Here is a 12,696-nt window from a genome sequence, read left to right as displayed (position 1 = left end):
TTTGCTAAATAGAAGCGTTCTGGAGGTATTTAAGAAAAACTAATTACAAGACGCCATCTTCAAAGAGCTCTAGCTCCATTACGAAGCATTTTCGGACTAAGTGAATTGGGTTAAATTATCTTAAATTTACCCGAGGAATCTCCTGTCTTCGTTTGTCGGTAGAGTTTCTGGACACCCTGTATAATCTAATTAACAAAAACACCATTTCATAATATATTTGCTTTAATACAAAACTTAAAAGATTTAAGAATTTTATTAATTTTAGACGAAATAAAAATTTCGAATGACAGTAATGACGAGGACAGAATGCGCATGATGGCCGATTTCGATGTTTAATCGATAGTTGTTCAAGTAATCAATATTGATAATCAATTACTAAATCTGTAAAGTTTCGATTTATGTTTTATGAATATAATTGCAAAATACTAGAGAATTTCACTTTCTGGCATACATTTAATTAATAATAACGTAAATTTTGTACAATATTTTTAATAGGTAATTAAAGTAAATAAATTTTAAGTTCACTCAAATAAATAATCGATTACTGCCATCGACCGCTTACATTCAATCTCAGTTAATTTGATTAATCGCGGCAGGTAAAGTAAAATTCGTCTTTCAGTACAATAAAGTGTTACTTTACTGCCGCAAATGAGGGCAAATGAGTATAATAATGAATGACTTTAGTGACGGTTGGCGATAAATGCAATTGTGCTCCAACCGTTTTTCTATTGTAGACTTTTTTCCTGACGCGAACACAATGGAAAAAATTCAAGTCGATAGGTGCTGTACATATTTAAAAATCGATTTATTTTTCCTAAATGCCCTTTGGTAAAATTTAATAAAAGACATTAAGGTACATGTAACAACACATAAACACAATTTATCACAATTCGACATGGTTCAAAATTTAGTGGATATTTTTTCTGCCTACCCATCAATCATTTGCTTTTATTGGTGGCCTGTTATAAAGTAATGTGTTTAATGTTTTTATAGTATTTAGTACAGGGACGGTTACAAAATGTTAAAATAAATCTTTTTTTAATAAATTCCTGTCTCTTTTGTCATTTATCGCGTTTAGGCACTGTTTTATGTGTAAATACCTATTGATTTCTATAATTTCTTTTTTTTTGGTGCTTTGTTCTACGTAAGTGCTTGAAGTGGCTACAATATTTAATTATTAATTAATTATTAATTAATAATTATTAATTATTAATTATTAATTATTAATTATTAATTATTAATTATTAATTGTTAATTATTAATTATTAATTATTAATTATTAATTATTAATTATTACTTATTAATTATTAATTATTAATTATTAATTATTAATTATTAATTATTAATTATTAATTATTAATTATTAATTATTAATTATTAATTATTAATTATTAATTATTAATTATTAAAAAAAAGTTGCCAAGTAAACATCTTTTAGAACTAAATATCAAGCTTTCCTATAAAGGTATCATATTTGTCTAGAAAAGATATTAATCCATCTTTGTTTGTCACGTCGATGTCATTGCTGTAATCCAACTCAGCACCATCCTTGTTGACCATCTTTCCACCCAATGCATTAATAACAGCATTTCCTGCACATAGGTCCCACTTTTTGATAGCTGTTGTATGTATATAAGCATCTACCTTCTTCTTTGCTACTTCTAAAGCTTTATAACCAGCACCAGCTGCAGTTATAATTTCTACTTTTTGTTTAAAATTATTTTGAAGAATTTTTTCCACATCACCTTTATGTGAACGAGACACTATTACTTTTATATTAGGACTTTTATTTTCAGGTTCCTGATTGCTTAAATCTTTTGATTTGGCCTTATCTACCCAAACCCACGAGGTAGTTTTTTTCAAATGGCTTATGTATAACACCCATCACAGGTTTTCCTTTAACAGCTACACATGCCATAGTAGTAACATACATGTATAATTTCTCTGTATATTCATGTGTAGCATCTAATGGATCTATCCAAATCGTAATATCTTCTTCATTAATTAAATTATTATTAATATCCACAGCATTCATTAACGAATAATCAACATTAGCTTTATCATCACAGTTTTTAACATTCTCTTCTGAAATCAGTTTCACTCTAGGGAAGAAATATTTAATTGTTTTTGTCACATCACAGTGAGATAAAATATCAGCATTAGTTACACTTTCTTGCATACTCTCTTTGGTTAAACCTTTACTTTGAACATTCATGTTTTTCTTTGCTTTCTACTACCCTCTTGCCACCATTTTCTGCTGCCCTTATTGCTACATTTAGAAGAGTTAATTTGATTTGAATTAAGTATTAATTATTAATTATTAATTATTAATGATTAATTATTAATTATTAATTATTAATTATTAATTATTAATTATTAATTATTAATTATTAATTATTAATTATTAATTATTAATTATTAATTATTAATTATTAATTATTAATTATTAATTATTAATTATTAATTATTAATTATTAATTATTAATTATTAATTATTAATTATTAATTATTAATTATTAATTATTAATTATTAATTATTAATTATTAATTATTAATTATTAATTATTATATTATTAATTATTAATTAACAATTACCTATTTAGTTATTAATTTATTATGTTACTAATGTTATGTTGTGTAAATTGATGGATTCGACCGTTACTTGATGGAAAGTCATTTTATCTAACAACAAAACTTTGAAGATGTTTGTTTTCAATATTTCCACAAAATTTATTATAAATTAATGTCACTGCAGCTGTTTCGCCAGAGTAGGTACCTTTTTCAAGTGATGTATTTTTACTTTGCGTCTACACTTTAAAGTCTCTAACTGGATAGGTTGAGGACTCTTTTGTGTTCTGCTATGCGTTTGCCAAAGGTTCTGCCAGTTTGACCGATATAAGTTTTTGGACAGTAACATGTCAGTTTGTCTACACTGTATCGCATTTACAATAGAAGCAGAGCAGAATCACAATTTTTCTAGATTTAAAAAATACCAGACTGCAAAACAAACATGAGTTCTCCGTTTTTCATAAACCTACCTACACTGATACCTACAATCAGGGCCGCTTTATCCATTAGGCAATATACAGGGTGATTGATTAGTAGTGTAAAGCTCAATAGCTCCGCTATAGTAATAGATAGCAATAAAAGTAAATTAAAAAATTTAGCCACCTTTGAGCTTCACATTACAAAATTAGTTAGAATGTTACAGAGTGTTCGATAACACAGTGGCAGACCTAACTTATGTTTTTTTAAATGGAACACCCTATATTTTATTTTATATTCGAAATCCTGTTAACTTATCCATCACAAAAATATAAAGGTTTGTAATGTTATACAGGGTATTTACAAAGTTATAACCAATTTTGTATGAAAATCGTAACAAGTTCAACTCCCTGTATAAATAAAAATAACCACAACAGCAATGGTTTATTAATGCCATATTTTTTATTTATTGTCAAAATTTTTAAGAATTATTGATAGTGCTAATTTTCTTTATATCAAATACAGGGTGAGTCAAAACGCAAGTACATTATTTTCTCAGTAATGTTAAATGGAACACCCTGTATTTTATATCATTATTGAAAAGTAACATTAACGTACTTTAATTTTTATATAACATTCCTTATGCCCAAATTTATTAGTTTTCGAGATATTTTTATTTTTCAGAGCAAATTATTTTAGGTGTTTAAATTTATCTAAATTTTAAGTAAGCCATGACTGAATTGACAATTGAAGATTACCGATTATCAATCTGGTAATCAATTTAACAATGTAGCAAATAAAGAAATAAAAATAATTTATTAGTAATACATTTGCAAACAAAAACACAACCACTACATGCAACATTTTTGAAACAATTAAAAACTGTCTTTTTATGTAAATGCAACAAATAAACAAAGAAAATTAGTAATAAATTTTACAAAAAAAAAACACACAAACACAAAACACAATATTTTGTGAAAACAATTAAACACTATTTTTGTATGTAAATGTAACAATGTAACAAATAAAGAACGAAACATAATTTATCAGTAATGCATTTTGCAAAAAAACATGTTTGAAAAAATTAGAAGCTACTTTTAATAAAATATTTTTAATATTTAATTACATAAGGTGTTCAAAATTATCTCCTAACACACTTATGTACGCCTAAAAACGATCATTGAATGAGCTACTTACTCTACGGAGCATTTGTAAATTAACACATCGAAATACACTTTGTATTCTTTTTTCATCTCATCCCTTGTTGTTGGAGGTATTTTATAAATTTCATTATTAACGTAACCCCAAAAAAATCAGTCCGGTTTATTAAATTCTGGTGATTTGGGTGGCCACGCTACTGGTCCATTGAAAAATGAAAATATCTCGAAAACTAATAAATTTAGCCATAGGGAATGTTGCCTAAAAATTAAAGTACGGTAATGGTACTTTTCGATAGTGATATAAAATACAGGGTGTTCCATTTAAAATTATTGAGAAAATAGTGTACTTGCGTTTTGACTCACCCTGTATTTGATAAAGAAAATTAGCAATATCGACCATTCTTGAAAATTGTGACAATACGCTAAAAATATGGCATTAACAAACCATTGTTGTTTTGCTTATTTTTATTTATACAGGTAGTTGAACTTGTTACGATTTTCATATAAAATTGGTTATAACTTTGTTAATACCCTGAATAACATAACAAACCTTTATATTTTTGTGATGGAGAAGTTAACAGGATTTCGAATTTAACATAAAATATAGGGTGTTCTATTTAAAAAAACATAAGTTTGGTCTGCCACTGTGTTATCGAACACCCTGTAACATTCTAACTAATTTTGTAATGTGAAGCTCAAAGGTGGCTAAAATTTTTGTTATTAACTTTTATTGCTATCTATTACTATACCGGAGCTATTGAGCTTTACCCTACTAATCAATCACCCTGTAGGTAGTTGTCTAGGGCGGAAAATTATGAGAGGGCGGCAAAAGCAAAAATACACAAAAATGGTACATGTTGAAGAGCAGCTACTAGAGAATCGCCTAGGGCGGCAATTGGCCTAAATGCGGTCCTGGATACAATCATACACAATTCATTATCCCAATCTACACAACATAAATTAGCAGCCTACCATAGCATGTTAGTATGTAAGTAAAAAATAACTTCGAGATAAAATTGAACATCATTAAACAAATCCTTTATAAAAGGTATATTTGTTAAAATCCCTATACAGGGCTACATCAAAGACATAACTAGTTTTCGATCGGTTGACCGATCATCATCAGTGCAATCTTAGAATCTACATGCTAACCACCAAAGTAAAAATATTTAGGTATAAACCCTTTATAATTGATCCGTCATAGGAACATATGAAGAAGATATGATTTATAATATGGATGTATAAAATATCCAATGTTATACGCCCGAGGTACCAATGAGCTCAATCTGACAAGTTCACATCATGGCAAGTCACTTGCTTCCATACAGCCATGATGTGAACTTGTCAGATTGAGCTCATTAGTACCTCGGGCGTATAATATTGGATATTTTATACATCCATGTTATAAATCATATCTTCTTCATATGTTCCTATGACGGATCAATTATAAAGGGTTTATACCCAAATATTTTTACTTTGGTGGTTAGCATGTAGATTCTAATATTGCACTGATGATGCTCGGTCAACCGATCGAAAACTAGTTATGTCTTTGATGTAGCCCTGTATAGGGATTTTAACAAATATACCTTTTATAAAGGATTTTCTGTTTTTGTAATGGTATACAGCCAACTACAGGAAATTTTTCCTAGTGGATTTATTAAACAAATAGCAGTAAACAATGAGTACAACGAAAAAACAATTAACAAAAATTTCAACCAAAAATTCCATCAGAAAGTCTTCCTATTACCACAGAAAAAAATTAGAATCTTCTGCTCGATCGCATTTATACAGACAAGATATCAACAAAAATAGCCAAACACATACCTAAAAAAAAGGAATAACAAATAACACCAGCTTTCAAAACTAACAACTAAGGCAAATACATTAAGAACAATAAGAGCCAAAAGAAAAAGTAATTACAAAGTGGTGTATACAAATTAAATGTGGTAACTGTTCAAAAACTTACATCGGTCTAACTGGCAGAACCTTTGGCAAACGGATAGCAGAACACAAAAGGGCTTTCAATAATAGGAAAACAGATTCTACGTGCGCACTTCACCTTCTAGATCAGGGGTCACCAATTAGTTTCCCTGAGGGTCCGTTTCGAAAACCTATGACACTTCCGGGGTACGGATTTATGCTGCCTGTGTCTGACTGTTCTAATTCGGTTTCTTTGTGGATTATTGTGTTAAAAAATATCCCCTATAAACAAATCAGAACGGTGCCGGGCGAAATTTTTGGGCAGAAATTGTTTAATATATTTTTTAACAAATTCAAAACATCACTTTTTTGCCCGCGAAAATATGTTTTTAGCATTTTTGGGTCATCTTAAATAAAAAAGATCTGTCATTTTATTAAAACTTAAGAGTTTTCAAGCATCGCAAATGCATATTTTCAGATTTTAAATCGCTTATAACTCGAAAACTATCAACTTTTCAGAAATATAACAAGAGACCTTTATTGTTTATAATTACCCAAGAAACCTAACAACATATTTTTCGAGGCAAAAAGTAATTTTGAATTTGCTTAAAAAATTGTTTCACCCTACACCCTTCTGATTTGTTTAAAAGGGACATTTTTGAACAGGAATCCGCAAATAAATCGAGTCAGAAACATTTTTCATACGAAGGTGGCCTCACACATGGACTAATATGGAAAGGAAAACTAATAATATCTGATTGTTTTTTGGTTACTGTATACTTTTCTGTAAGTTTTCCTGGTACAATAAATAAAATATAAATTTATTGTGTATTGTTTTGATGTTATTATCAGTATATTTTGAAAACAGCAGTAGTCCATTCTTTCACGGTTTTTGCTCTAAATTTTAAAGAACCGCTTGGATTGACATGAAATTCGGCATACGTATAGCTTACATGTCAAAGAAAAAAAGTGATATTGTGCCGATGTGTGCTTCTGCCCTGGGGGTGACTTTCACCCCCTCTTGTGGGTGAAAAATATATGTCCAAAATAAGTCCGGAAATGGGTAAACTCACTAATTCTAAGTAACTTTTGTTCTATACAGCTTTTCGCCAAGTCAACACTTTTCGAGTTATTTGCGAGTGAATATGTTCATTTTTCAACAAAATAACCACATTTTTAGACGGTTTTTCGCAAATAACTCAAAAAGTAAGTATTTTGTCGAAAAAAAAAAACGTTCTTAGCAAAAATATAGCTTATAAAAAAGTAAAAAAAAATGGTGTACCTACGCGTTAGGTCTCTGGATCTCGTAGAACCAGAGTTATAGCCAATGAAAAATAGATTCATATTCACCAAATTTCAAATAGAATATTTCGACGTGAAATATCCAAAAAATTAAGCACTTTTTGGGGAAAACCCATTATCACTTTTTTAAAGTGTTTAAAAAAAGCTTTATTTCTGTTTTTACAAAAAGTTTCTAGCATTAAATTTAAGCAAGTTACGCTCAAAATAAAGTTGGTCCCTTTTGTTTTTGCAAAAAAAAATCGGGAAGACCACCCCCTCATTAGCAACTTAAATGAAATTAATCGTTACCGCTCCACAAATTATTTTACTTGTGTTGTGTTTATATGATCTCTAAGTTTCATCGATTCAAAGTGCTTATTTTTGAAAAAATTTGGTTTCAAAGTAAAATTTTTAAAAATTTAAATTTTGAAAAATATGCTTTTTTTCAAAATAACTTAAAAATTGTTAGAGATACCAAAAATCTCGAAAAACAAAAAAAGTCAATTTGCTTTTTTGAATATCATGTATTCTTTTGTTTTTCTGTTAGACAAAAATTGATTAAGATTTGGTGTTTTTAAATTTCCATACATTCGTGATCAGTGACTCGTTCGACCCCTTTTAACTACAGCCCTGTCAATAATAAGGACTTTGAACCGATGAAACTTAGAGATCATATAAACAATATATACACGAGTCAAGAAACTTGTGAAGTCGTAACGATTAAGTTAATTTAAGATACTAATTAGGGGGTGATTTTCTCGATTTTTTTACCAAAACCAAAAGGGACTAACTTTATTTTGAGCGTAACTTGTTTAATTTTGATGTTAGAAATTTTTTTATAAAAAAAATGAAGCTTTTTTTAAACACTTTAAATAAGTTGTAATGAGTTTTCCCCGAAACGTGCTTCATTTTTGGTTATTTCACATTAAAGTATTCCATTTGGAATTTGACGAATTTGAACCTATTTTTCATTAGCTATAACTCTGCTTCTACTAGGTGTAGAGACGTGATATATACACCATTTTTTTAAATTTTTTACAGGCTATATTTTTGCTACGAATGTTTTTTCGACAAAATACTTACTATTTGAGTTATTTGCGAAAAACCGTCTAAAAGCGTGGTTATTTTGTTGAAAAAATGAACATATTCACTGCCAAATAATTCGAAAAGTATTGACTTAGTGAAAAACTCTATAGAACAAAAGTTACTTAAAATTAGCCAGTTTATCCATTTCCTGACTTTCTTTGGACGAATATTTTTTCACCCCCAAGTGGGGGTGAAAACCACCCCAAGTGGGGGTGAAAACCACCCCCAGGGCAAAGTACATATCGGCACAATATCACTTTTTTCTTTGACTTGTTAGTTATGTGTATGCCAAATTTCATGTCAATCCAAGCGGTTCTTTAAAATTTAGAGATTTTGCAATATTTTACCGTTAAAGAACGGACTACAGTATTGTAAATTGTTACTGAGAATATTTTAAAAATTAGGATTTATATTTTGAATGCTAATGAAGTTTTTAGACATCTTTAATTTTGTAGAAAGGAAACTGAGGAATTTAAAATAAATAATCATAGTACAAAATGCTAATTAACATGTTATGTAAAATGCTGTGTAAAAGTACTCCACTTAACATATAGTAGAGAGGAAATGAATATAAAAAAATGCACATGACAATTTTATACTACAGCTTAATTTCAAAATTAATGATTAGTATTAATAAGTATAACAATAAGGGGGAAAACTCTTTACAAAATTAAATTATCAGAGAGAAAAATGACATTTTTTTATGTACAACCTGTCTGAAGTTTGAAGTGAGTTTAGTGCAACTGAATCTCATTAGGGAGTTGAGATATTCATCTGTTAAGTGAGATCTCTACCGATTTTTAATAAAGTTCATTCTTGAAAAATCGGCTTGACGCACATAAGTTGAGCCAAACATAGTACACAATTTAATGGCCAAACATTTTCAAAATTGCCAAACACTAGGTATATTCTGAATTTATTGACGGTCCGCACAAAACTAGCTCACAGTCCGGATGCGGACCGCGGTCCGCTAATTGGTGGACCCCTGTTCTAGATCATTTTTTTAATTAACAGTATCAAATTATTTATATTCAAAATAAAGGCCTTGAGCTATGGGCGCCCATATAAAAAGAATGTGTGTGTACTTTGTACGCACGTAAGAAGATATTCTTCTATTATATAGGTAATTTAAACGAAGTAAATATACTTAACAGGTTATTTGTATTTTATTTAAAAATTAAACCAACTTTCTTATCTACCACTTCCAAAAAATTTTTATTAAAATAACGAAAAATAAAAAAAAGTATGAATCGTCTAGGATTAGAACCCGCGACCTTCCGTTTTCTGTCCCACCGCTCTGCCAACTACGCCATCGAGCCACTTGAATTGACACATAAGTTTCGGATATAATTACACAACACGGCGACAAACTGTAAACATGTTATGCGTACATATTTTATTATTTTACTACAGGGAAACACAAATCCAAAAACACAAGAATTATAATAAATAATACATTTCCTAAAACCACTAATATATTCTTTTAATGACTTATTTGCACGGTTACAGATACATACATTGTCATACATACCTATATTGAAAGATTAGCAATGAACTACATACTGTCAGTGTGCGCAGGCGCGTGGTTGATGTACAATTTTACCCTCAATCGATTCGTCGCTAAACAAGAATATCTTCAAAAAATTTTAGGGGGGAGGGGCAGACGTGAAGATATTGCACATTCCATTTTGTATACTTTTAATAACAATATATAGTTTAAAGCAACCGAAAAGCGAGCACCTACCCATGGGTATGGGCGCCCATGCCTTAAGCTGTCTTTATTAGAATGTATGGAAATTAATGAATTAAAAATACAGATATAATTCTGAATGACCAACTTGAGACAAAAAGCTCCCCACTCCTCAACCTTTTCAGTTAGAAACTTTAAAAAGTGTAGACGCGTAGTAAAAACACATCACTTGAGAAAGGCAGTCTGTCGAAACTGGGTATTCCCATCTCGGCTCACTATAATCCTTTAGTCCTTTATGATACCCCAGGTACATTTTAAAAACCCCCCAGGTCGGCTCGAAGATTAACAGGTAGGTATTAGTACCCCATTAGTAGGTATAATCATAATTTTATCTTGGAATTATAGATTAGGGAAAAGTTATTACTGTTATTAGTAACATAGAAAAACATCCTACCCTCAATACAACTTCCTTCAATATTGTACAGAAATTTTGGGTTCTTTGCGAATGTAAGAAAGTTTCTCTTGGTTGGAAATGTTAGCCGTGGAATTGATTTCGCTACTGATACATAGGATAAAGCTTGGTTAGATATTTGAGACATATTGACTGTTTGGGTATCTGCTATAATAGTCCAGAGAAATAAGATTTTTCTCGTGACACATCCCCCTCCAGGCCAAAACCAAATTTTTTGAGTAGTATGGATATCTATATTATTAACCTATATGTTTCCTGCAGCCGATTTTGATGATATACTTAGTTATAAACAAATGAAGATCAAAAAACGGTAAATTATCGCTTATTTTCGTCCATTACCAAAAAGTTAAGCACTTTAAACAAATTTGAGAGTAAGAAACTCATAAATCGTATAAAGAACTTCAATATGACGTTCGCTGAATATGTCCATCCTTATTGGTTGCTTAGAAAATTGCAAAATAAATCGTAAATTTTGAGTTTTTATAAATATTCATAACTTAGGTAAATATTAACTTATCTTCTTATTAAACGGAATGCCAAGACTTCTTGTACTTAAATTATATTTTAAATTTCAAAGCAATTGGTCAAATAGTTTTAAAGTTATTTAATTTGTTTATCCCAAATTCATTTTTTTGCAACACTATAAGTCAGAAAATTATGAGGTTACAATAATACTTCGGACGGTTTATGAAAGAAGAACATTTATACTATTACCTTAATTAAAAATAAATGACAAGAAATAATTTTAAACAGTGTAAAATTATTTTGCAAAAACATGTCGATTTTAGAAAGACTGAATTTTTATACACATTTAGAAAGAAAAACAACTGTCCTAGGACAATTAGGGACAAAGTTAGCCCCCCCCCCATTTTTTTAATTCACATGTTTTTGCAAAATTATTTTGCAATATATATAATTATTTTTTGTCATTTTTTTTTTAAATTAAATTAATAGTGTAAATTTTCTTCTTTCATAAACTATCTAAAATATTACTGTAACTTCATCATTTTCTGATTTACAGTGTTGCAAAAAAAATTAATTTTGGATAAACAAATTAAATAACTTTTAAACTATTTGACCAATTGCCTTGAAATTTAGGGTATGATTTAAGCACCATATGTCTCAGCATTCCGTGTAATCAGAAGGTTCTAAGTTAATTTTTACATAAGTTATGAATATTTATAAAAACTCAAAATTTATGATTTATTTTGCAATTTTCTAAGCAACCAATAAGGATAGACATATTCAGCGAACGCCATATTGAAGTTTTTTATACGGTTTATGAGTTTATTTTTCTCAAATTTGTTTAAAATGCCCAATTTTTTAGTAATAGATTAAAAAAGCGAAAATTTACCTTCTTTTGATCTTCATTTGTTTATAACTATGTATATCATCAAAATCGGCTGCAGGAAACATATAGGTTATTATTATAGATGACCAAACTACTCAAAAAATTTGGTTTCGGCCTGGAGGGGGTTGTGTGACCAACAGGATATTTTTTTTCCTTATTTCTCTGAACTACTACGCCACTGCTTATGTAGAAACAGCTGTAGTGACATTAATTTATAATAAATTTCGTGGAAATATTGAAATCAAAAGTCTTCAGTGTTTTATTGTTAGATTATTAAGTTAATACTAAGTTAATTCACTTTGTATAATAAATAATAAGTATTTGCCTATATTGCCTACATGTTAAGACTTCTGCCTCTTTTTAATAAAAATCTGTGTCTATCTAGGCGCCTTTTTCTTCAATTTTTTGTCTATAAATCCAAGTTCTTATCATAATAGAATATAATAATAGATTGATAATGGTTATCACTGCAATACATATTCCCCAGGATGATGAATCTCTGAAACAAGTTGTAAACAATGGTTTTAACTAATTCTGCGGCTCAGATAATCAAAGCAAAAATATTTTTAGATAAGTGATTCATCCCAATTAACTTTACTCATTATTTATGACCCCTGATAAAACGCTATTTCCGAACCAACAGTTTTCAACAAACGCTTTTTAAATCGCACTCGATTCCAAATATTTACCGGTGATTTCACTACCTGTGTTTACAAAAATATGTGTAATGAGTGGTAGATAACACGTTTAG

The 12,696-nt window shown here is 29.4% G+C and overlaps 1 protein-coding gene and 1 pseudogene across 2 annotated transcripts in view; both read right to left on the bottom strand.

Moving 5' to 3' along the window:
* The window catches only part of LOC114327606 (tumor necrosis factor alpha-induced protein 8-like protein), a 151,765-nt gene that overhangs the window by 94,372 nt on the left and 44,697 nt on the right, over positions 1 to 12,696 (bottom strand). The gene's annotated exons all lie outside the window — the stretch shown is intronic.
* Positions 1,415 to 2,300, bottom strand: LOC126893433 (putative inositol monophosphatase 3; annotated as a pseudogene).

This window comes from Diabrotica virgifera, chromosome 1, assembly GCF_917563875.1.
Source record: "Diabrotica virgifera virgifera chromosome 1, PGI_DIABVI_V3a".
Classification (NCBI taxonomy): domain Eukaryota; kingdom Metazoa; phylum Arthropoda; class Insecta; order Coleoptera; family Chrysomelidae; genus Diabrotica; species Diabrotica virgifera.
The sequence above is the reverse complement of the archived record's forward strand: the minus strand, read 5'-3'. Positions and strand labels throughout refer to the sequence as shown.